This window comes from Myotis davidii, unplaced genomic scaffold (genome assembly GCF_000327345.1).
Source record: "Myotis davidii unplaced genomic scaffold, ASM32734v1 scaffold325, whole genome shotgun sequence".
Classification (NCBI taxonomy): Eukaryota; Metazoa; Chordata; class Mammalia; order Chiroptera; family Vespertilionidae; genus Myotis; species Myotis davidii.
Genome location: NW_006296057.1, coordinates 935,626 through 945,154, shown reverse-complemented (window position 1 = coordinate 945,154; position 9,529 = coordinate 935,626). Strand labels below are relative to the sequence as shown.

Here is a 9,529-nt window from a genome sequence, read left to right as displayed (position 1 = left end):
TGTTTGCATCTTCTCTTCTCTCGTCCCCTGCCCTCATCTTTCCCCCTCCTTCTCTCACCTATGTTTTTCTTTCTGAGCTGGCTTCATTTTCCTCTTTTTAAACTGGCTTACATGGAGACCAATTTCTCGCTAGCTGCTTTTTAGCTCACCATGTTTTCGCATATCACCCTCTGAGCCTTGTTATGTTCCAACTTTAGCATCACAACTTATCTTAGAAGGAAGTGACCCAGCAAAGGGAGGCAGAGTACGTGGTATCTTTGAGGCTCTGTGGAAAGGAGGAAGCGGCACTTTCAACCAAGGTTTTGGGGGCAGCAGGGGAGAAATCACTATATAGAAGCTTTTCCTATTTCTGAATGTACAGATTTCAGAAACCTTTGGTACAAACAAATGGGAACATCAGAATGGTCTTAGATAATGAAGAAATTTAAAAAAAAAACATTTGGAAGAGTGAGCAAGTACTTTTAAGAACTGAGAAAAGAATTATCCTGATTTTTATCCACTTTCTCTAAAGAACCAATTGTTGTGGAAAAGCCATAAAAGTCTAAATTCAGTACTGATTCCAAAGAACTGACACGTAGACTTGTTCAAATTCAAAAGAGCTTTAATAAGAGACACTGGCATACACAGGCAAAGCAGCTGCTTGCTCCCAGTGGTGGCATTCCAGCTTTCGGGTAGTCAGCCACGGCCGAGGCTATAGAGAGTTAAACAGTCGCAGAGGGTTAAGCAGAGAGTCCAACATTTCCCAGTGACCTTTACTGCTGGCACCATATTGCATCTCTGAGTTAGTTCCCGTACACTCCGCCCCAGATGGAACATGGGTCCTTCCATTCTATGCGCCAATCTTCCACAAATTCCCTCGGACCCTTCACACCATAATGGTTTGGAGTCGGAAGGCACAGCAACAGTATACTCCATAGGTGCCCGACATAACACACAAACGGTAATAATAATGCCCAACAAGATCCCCCTTCTAAGGTAGCTGCACAGACTGAAACCAAGTGGACAGAGGAACAATTCCTAACTGCTGAAGAGCTGAGACGTGATTAGTCCATGCGAGTCCCTCGGCAGCAGGAGAGGGCATTTCTCTGCAGACCCAGCAGTGGCTCTCATTCTGGAGTGCCGCCAAGGCAGGAGCCCAGATGGGGAACAGGTTACCTTGCAGGCTGTGGCCAGAAAGACACGGAAGTTACAGGCATGAGCAATGGCAAACCATAAGCTTCAGGAACAATACAGGCTACTTTGTCACCTGTACTAAGCACTGTGGCTGGGGGTGGTTTCTGCCCTGGCTTATACCACTACACTGAGCTCCCAGCAGGGGATGGGGCAGGTGGGGGCACTAATGTAAGGGGAGGAATGATAATACCCCAAATTGCCGTGAAGGGTGTGCCCTTAGCCAACGAGGGGGTGTTGGAAGCAACCAAGGAGTTATCTGCAAGTTAAGATTTGTCCCTCCACGTAGGCTCCAATGAGCCCAAACCACCTGGGGGGACATGCCATACCCAAGGTACTCATAGGTGACTGGCCCCAGGCCCTAGGTCATGTGGAGCCATCAACAATAAGGCACTATGTGGCCCAGTGGCAGAGTCCATTCGGCAGTCCAGCTCTCTAGCTGAATCTTCATCGCTGTCAATGGTCCGCTGGTTAGAAGATGATTTGCACTAAGACGTGCTTGTCTGGCTTGGCTGTTGGGGTCCATCAGAGCTCCTGGAAACCTATGTGTCCACCCTTTTAAAGAGTGGGTTTCTCTTCACAGAGTCCATTCATGCTCTCCATCAATCCAGTGGCTTTAGGATTACAGGGCAGATGGACGTGCCACATTATACTGTTCTCGCTGGCCCATTCCTGCACCTTGTGACCAGTGAAATGAGTCCCTTGGGCCGGCTGTATGGAGAACCCAGTTGCCTAAGTCCCCGTATGGTAGCCTGCTGGGTTGCTTTCTTACTAGGAGCTGCTAGAAACAGGCCAGTAGCAGTACCAATGCATGTTAACGTGTATCTGCACTTCTGAGATGGTGGCGAGGGTCTGATGTAGTCTATCTGCCACTTCATGGCTGGTGCCCTTGCCATCTGTCCAAGATGCCATGGCAATTGGATATTGCATTCAAGGGAACAAGGGGTACACTCCTGGTATGCCTCAATAGAGGCATGGGTGAGGCAGATGTCCACTTGTTAGACTATTTCCCAAAGAGTGTGTACCACCTTGTGTTCAGTCTATGGAGCCAGTGGGCGACTTCTTAGGGGTCACTGCTTTCCTCTATGTAGCGGACCTGGGTGGCTCCTGATCTCCTGGAGGGGTTATAACACTGTGGGCTGGTACATGGTACACTGTGACCTCCACAGCCTCTTGTCCTTCCCCAGATCTCATTACACATTTCAGTTCCCATCATGGGTGGTGCTGCACTTGTCCTTTTTTCATTGTCCTCTCCACTATGTGAGGCCTTTGTAGGCAGCCCAGAGCAACAGCAACAGTCACCAGAGCGACAGCGCTCGATTCATGCATTAGAACCATCCAACCAGCTTGCAGATCTGCCCACAGACTGCTCTGCTGGTTCCTCCATCCAACCATGTAGTGTCTGCACTCCGCTGCATGGCCACTGCAGTCCAGCGGGGAGGGTTGCCCTCAGTGGGCCCACCAGTGTTCCAGGCGGGCACAGGGATTGATGCCCGACCTTCTTTAATAGGCAACTCTAATGGTGGATGTGTCTGTTCACAAACCCGTGTCAGTGTCCGTGGGCATTTCACTTATGCACGTTACTGGGCCCAAGATGACATGTGGCTCAGCACTACTGAACTGGTGGGTAGAGCACATCGCTGCTGCAGGGAGGCATACCACTCATGCAGGGTAGTGGACTGAGCCACCCAACTGGGGTTTGGCAAATTCCCAGGTCCATCCGGCAATGGGGTATCGTGTCCTCAGTGTCTCTAGCAAGGCGTTCGTGATGCTCTCTGCATGCTGCAGACAAAGGTATGCTGCCAGCAGTTGCTTCTTCATAGCACTCTCCCTCTGCTCAGTTTCCTCCCACAAGCGGGACCAGAAACCTGGGAGCACCTTCCTCCCACCCTGCTTTTGCCATAAGCCCCACCCAACGCCCTCTAGATAGACCGAAACATCTAATTCACAGGGTTGGTTGCATCCACTGCCCCCAATTATTGAGTTTGTTTAAATGCCACCTTTACACTTGCCAAGGCATCAGTGTGCTCTTGTCTCCAATCTCAATTGCTCCTCTCTTTACAACCCACACACGTGGCATAACAGCTGAGCTACATGGGGTATAAAAGAGAATAAAAGGCCTCTGATACCCCAGCAATGGCACAGACGTTTGCAATTGTTTCGCCGATTCTGGCACAGAATAATTTTGGATCTTGTCCAGCACAGCAGAGGGAATGATTTTAGTCTTACTAGACCAGACAAGTCCCCAGAATCTGACAGAGGACCCAGGCCCTTGCACCTTTTTCAGTTAACGACCCATCCCCATCCTTCTAAGGGCTTCAGCAGACGCTCTGACACCTTATATAAAATAGCAAGGTCATTACCAGTCAGTGTAATGTCATCAATATAATGATGTAATGCCACCCCCTCCCCACCTTTCCACATAGATATATCTTTGGTACTAAACCATGGCACATGGTGGGGCTATGGAGGTAGCCCTCTGGCAGCACCTGAGACGTCCAGTGTTCTCCATTCCAGCTGAAGGCAAACTGGCCTTGGCTTTGAGGGCCGATGGGAATACTGAAGGCATTAGCAAAATATAATACAGAATGGTATGTTCCCAGGGACTCACTGGCTTCATTCAATAATTAGGCAATATAAGGAAGAGCAGCATGGATTTGAAGGACTACTCTATTAAGCTCCCAGTAGTTCACAGTCACCTGCCAGGACCTGTCTGGTTTATGGACTGGCCAGACAGGGCTGTTAAAAGGACTAAGAATCCTGAAACACCAATTGTAAAGAATATATGCACCCCATGTTCATAGCAGCACAATTTACAATAGCTAAGCTCTGGAAACAGCCCAAGTGCCCATCAGTAGCTGAGTGGATAAAAAAGATGAGGTATGTTTATACAATGGAACACTATGCAGCTATAAACAAGAAGGATCTCTTACCCTGTGAGAGAGCATGGAAGGACCCGGAGAGCATTTGCTAAGCAAAATAAGCCAGTCAGAGAAAGACAAGTATCACATGATCTCACTCATATGTGAAATGTAATGAACACAATAAACTGATGAACAAAATTGATCCAGAGACATGGAAGCATGGAACAGACTGAGAGCTCTCAGATGAGGGGTGGGGGGAGGGGGAAAGAATGACAGGAAGAGATTAACCAAAGAACTTCTATCTATATATGCATAACCCATGGACACAGATAATAATAGGGTGAAAGCCTAGGTTGGAGGGGGCCAATGGGGATAAAAAAGGGAAAATCTGTAATACTTTCAATAATAAAGATAAATTATAAAAAAGAACTATGAGTTGGATGGATCATGCCCACTCTTTGTGGCTCTTTAACAGTATCAGTGATCTCTGCAAGCCCCCAGGTAAATGATACTGTCTCACCAATGTAACCCTCCTCTCTGCACGGAGCTCCAGTGTCCATTTCCCCTTTCCCCTCAGCATGGGCTTCATTCTCCGGAGCCACAAACAACAGAACTCTCCTATTGTTGCGGATATTTGGCTTAATGGAGCGAAGATGGAGATGTCCGATTGATATTCAGGTAGGGGGGAAATGAACACCTCACAGGCCCTCAGGGCAACTGAACAATCTGTGTGCAGAGCAAGACTGGCTTCCCCTGTACAGAACTACCCCACAGCCACCTATAGCAGTAACATAGCCAGTAACCGCACGGACATGACCATAGATCAGTGTAGCGAGCTCCTTGGCATGCTCCAGTATCTACCAGAGGCAAGACCTATCGTTTATTCCGTGGTGTCCACTGGCTGATTAGCTGTACATGGAGGCTCTGGTCCCCTGTACTGCCTTTACAGTGGAGGTGAGGAGCCATAGGCCACTTCCCTAGCTCAGCTGCTCAGGGTCCTCCCATAAAGGGGTCGTTTCTTATGAGGTAGCTTCTAAAATTGCTGCCCAGGCTTGAGTTTTTGCCACCCTTGTGCCAAAACAGCATCTGGCTATTTGTCCATTTTCTCTAACGGTGAACCCACTTTCATGAAATCAAACCACAGTTGTCGGTGGGGAGACCCCGATCACACCCCTATCTCCACACTTCCCACCCTTCTTGCAGGTTGTCAGAACATTAGCCCATCTTCTGGCTGTTTCTCCTAAGTCTGCACTAGCCTGGGCCACGTGATTTACCTGCAGTCTAACCGTGGGGTTCAGGATCCACACCAGGGGTTGGGGGAAGACTGTAGTATATTATCTTTCATGCCAGAGGTAAAGAGCTCACTATCAGGTGCCCAGAAATGCTGTCCATAAACAGCATTCCTCATCCCAAGATCGAATTCCTACAGTTCTTCTAGGACCTGCCAGCAGGGTTGGGAGGAGGGCAGATGGCCCACGCTGGGCCAAGCTTCCCCCCATGCCGCCGTATCCATGCCAGCAGGGAGACCCGCTCTTCATTCACAGCTTCAGAGAGGCGCAATCTGAGTTGGTTGTGTGGTAATTAAGGCTAATTTAGACTTATCTCCCCATCAAGGGGACACCCCAGTCCCACAAATGCAGCCACCAGCCTGCTGCAGACCCCTTCCCCTTCTGTCTGTACCTGTTTCCTACCTCTCCTGACAGCTGAGGTACGTTCTTTGGTGAAAGTGAACTGACGCCTCTCTTGCACAGAGATTGGCCAGGTTCAATCCCTGCAGCCACGGTGGTCTGTCTTAACCTTTGTCACCATTACTGGTTGTGTTTGTAACTCTGGTATCTCTATTATGTTCCCCTCTTCCTCCCCCAATAAGGGGGAAGAGCAGGATGAATCCTCCGTGGGGTCGCAAGTCCTGGGATCCCAATGTGCCCTGATCATGACTGCCCAGACCCTTTCAGTTTCACTGCCCTACAGGCTAAAGTTTCTACCTTCTGTTATAGTAATCATTATGGTACTTAAAGTTAGGACCTTAGACTGTAAGACTTAAAGCATGTAGCCCTGTGTGGACTGTTACAGTAATTATTAAAGTACCTAATGTTAGATATAGGAATACTGTGTGAGACCCAAGAATACACCCTTGTAACCCAACTAGTCCTGGTAAACAACCTATCTGATGGGAACTCCCAAAGCCTGTACACACCCATGGATTAACAGACCCGGGTGGATCCACACATGGCAGCCGATGATAACAGACACACCAACGAAGACCACGCCTACAGAGGGGTATATAACCAGACAGTCTGATCGACCCAGCAGTGCACAGCTCTCCTGTCGCCAGAGCCTGAGGACCTGTGTGTGCTCATGTCTCCGTTCCCAGCATAAAACTGCCCAATAAACTGTTGATTGACGAAAGAGCCAGCAGCCAATGGCGCTATCTACCCCTTTGTGTGTATCAGCGAGCATCGCCAGGTGGATCCTTCCCAGCATCTGAGACCCATCAGGAACTGGTAAATGAACCCCCTGTGTGCTTGCATTTAACCTGTTTGTCTGTGTGTAATTTCTCTGCCTCAGCTCAGATCTCGGTGCTGTCTCTATCAAAGGGTCTAACCAGAAGGTACTGGCACAAGCCTCACGCGGATGGTCCAGACCATCTGTGCATGCCCCACTTAGGAGCAGCACCTATATTGGAACCCCCCGCATCTCGACATAGGTGACAGGCCTTACATATATAAGAACCAGAAGCTATTTGGGACACCTTCTCATCACTAAGGTGCAGACGTTGCCAGAGCCCTTCAGTAGGAGCAGCCAGCGCGATGTGAGCTTCCCCTTCTAACCGGAGATTCCTCTCCAGATGGTGATTCCTAGCAGCTAGTGCTAGTGCCTCTTCCCAAGAGAACCCCACGCACAAAGGAGGGGCCAGCCTACTGTGACCACTGTGGCCTTCACATCTTTCTTTTCCTTACCTATCTTCAGCCACTCCCATAACTCTGCTACTCTGGCAGGCGTTTTCAGGGCATCTCCATACTCACTCACTGGTCCCCAAGCCTCCGATACTCCTGCAAACTGGGCAAAGCATGAGCATGGCCATCCTGGGATCTCCTCCAGAGGAGCCCGTTTCCCCCCATCTCACTCCTGGCTTTCACGGGTTCTTCAGAAATCCTGCTCACAGCACCTACTGTTGGGGAAAAGCCCCAACATTCTAAATTTAGGATCAATTCCGAAGAACTGATAAGTAGCCTCACTCAAACTCATAAGAGCTTTCATAGGAGAAGCTCACCTACACAGGCAAAGCAGCTGCCTGCTGCATGGTGGCCAGCAGGGGGGAAATCCAACCCCTCCCAAGAAGGGCTCTCTTTCTCATAGGGGGTTAATAATAAAGCCATGTGGTGGGCAGTCACATAGACCACCAGAAAGAACAATGCATTTCTAAGTTATCAGATCACCGCAGGCAGTTAATCACACTCTATAAATTCTTTAACCTCCTTCCTGGGGCCTGACATTTACCTTAGGGCAGCATTCTGGCTTTCTGGGTAGTCAGCCAAGTCTGGTGCTCAGCTGTGGTGGCCCTCGAGTACGTGGACCAGGAGCTGAACTGGACCATGTTCAGCATCTCGGACAGTGGCCGCTTCAGTGACAGCTCCCCCAAGGAGGGCGCACTGGGCCTGATGGGCTTCCCACGTGCCAGGGACAACCCTGAGGGTTGCACACCAATACGCACTTCGTGGTGCCCGCGCCAGGTGGCCGCGGAGCCACGCTCTGGGTCGCCCTGGTTGCACGTGGGGGCTGCACCTTCAAGGACAAGGTGTTGGTGACGGCATGGAGAAACACCTCGGCCGGCCATGGTGATTTATAACGAGGAGCGCCACAGGAACCTCACCGTGCCCATTTCCCATGCGGGGACAGGAATATAGGTCATTATGATTAGCTACTCAAAAGGCAAAGAAATTTTGGATCTGATACAAAAAGAAATTCAAGTCAAAATGGCCATGGGGGTTAGAACCCGCCACGGACCATAGGGGTTAGAACCCGCCATGTCCAACAGTTCATCAGTGGCCAGTCAGAGGTGCTCCTGGTCATCGCCTTCATCACCATGATGATCATCTCATTAGCGTGGTTGATATTTTACTATATACAGCGTTTCCTTTATACTGGCTCACAGTTTGGAAGCCAGAGCCATAGAAAAGCAACACGTTATTGGCCGGCTTCCGCTTCACACAATAAAGCACGGAGAAAAGGGCCGCCGTGGACACTGAGAATTGTGCAGTGTGCATAAGGTGAAGCATGTTATCAGGAATCTGCCATGCAAGCATATTTTTCATAGAATGTGCGTTGACCCATGGCTTTCTGATCACCACACATGTCCAATGGGTAGCTTGATGTCATACAAGCCATGGGATACTGGGGAGAGCTTTAGGATGCCCAGGAGGTGCCTGCTGCTGAGGCAGGCCCGGAAGGTGCTGTGGCTTCTGGTTTGAGTGTTGCTGTTCACAATGAAGACAGCAGTGTCAGGAGCTCCTCCCCGTCGCCCTCCACAAGTGACCCCATGCCGCAGTGCAGCGGGTATCATAAATAAGATGCGGGAGAAAACACAGCCTCCTGGAGACTGGAAGTAGCAACCCTCAGGGCGGAGGACCTGTCTCCTTGCTTGACCAGTGACTGCGGCCTGGGTGGAGCTCTGAATTAAAAAATGTGTTTTTTGTGTGTGTGTGTTTTTTTTACTTTAGCTCCTAGGTTATATATTTGAAAATAATGTACCTTTTGATGAACAATTTTAACTTTCATGGTCTACGTTGATATACAAAGGGCTAAATATTTTGTTCTTAAAGAGATTTATTGATTACTGTTCATATATTTATCTACTGAAGTATATGACCCTAATAATAGACAAACATGGTAAATGACCATACCTTCACTACACCCCCCATTGGCTAATCAGCATGATATGCAGGTTAACCGCCAACAAAGATGGCGGTTAATTTGCATATACTGGCTAGGAGTGAAGACTGAAGACAACGTGGAAGTGAAGTGCTACAGAAAAGAGCAAAGTAGAGGTGGTGGAGACAGGAAGGGAGACAAGGCTGCGGGGGCGGGAGGTGGGAGGGGAAACCCAGCTGCAGCAGCTGGTAGCGGGAGCGAAACCTGCCTCAGTGTGTTTCGCTCCCTTCTCTGCTTTGCTCCAGCTGCAGGAAGCCCTATTCTTGCAGGAATCTTCCTGAAACGGGCCTCTAGTCTATACTAATAAAAGGGTAAAACGCTAATTAGGTCAGACAACTTCTGGACATCCTTCTAGGCAAAGCTACAGCGGCTGCGAGGGCCAAGGGACAGCACTGCAGTAGAGGCGGTGGCGTGGGCCGGTCCAGTATCACGACCCCTTTCGCAGAGGCCGTGGGAGAGCTGGCACTGTGGGAGAGCCAGCACCATGGGAGAGGCCAAGGCTGCGGGAGAGGTTCTGGGAGAACCAGTGCTGAGTAAGAGGCTGAGTCCTCTGAAGAACCTTG

The 9,529-nt window shown here is 49.6% G+C and overlaps 1 pseudogene; it reads left to right on the top strand.

Moving 5' to 3' along the window:
- Window positions 1-4,723: 4,723 nt before the first annotated feature.
- LOC102753155 lies at window positions 4,724-8,687 on the top strand (annotated as a pseudogene).
- The last annotated feature ends 842 nt before the right edge of the window (window positions 8,688-9,529 follow it).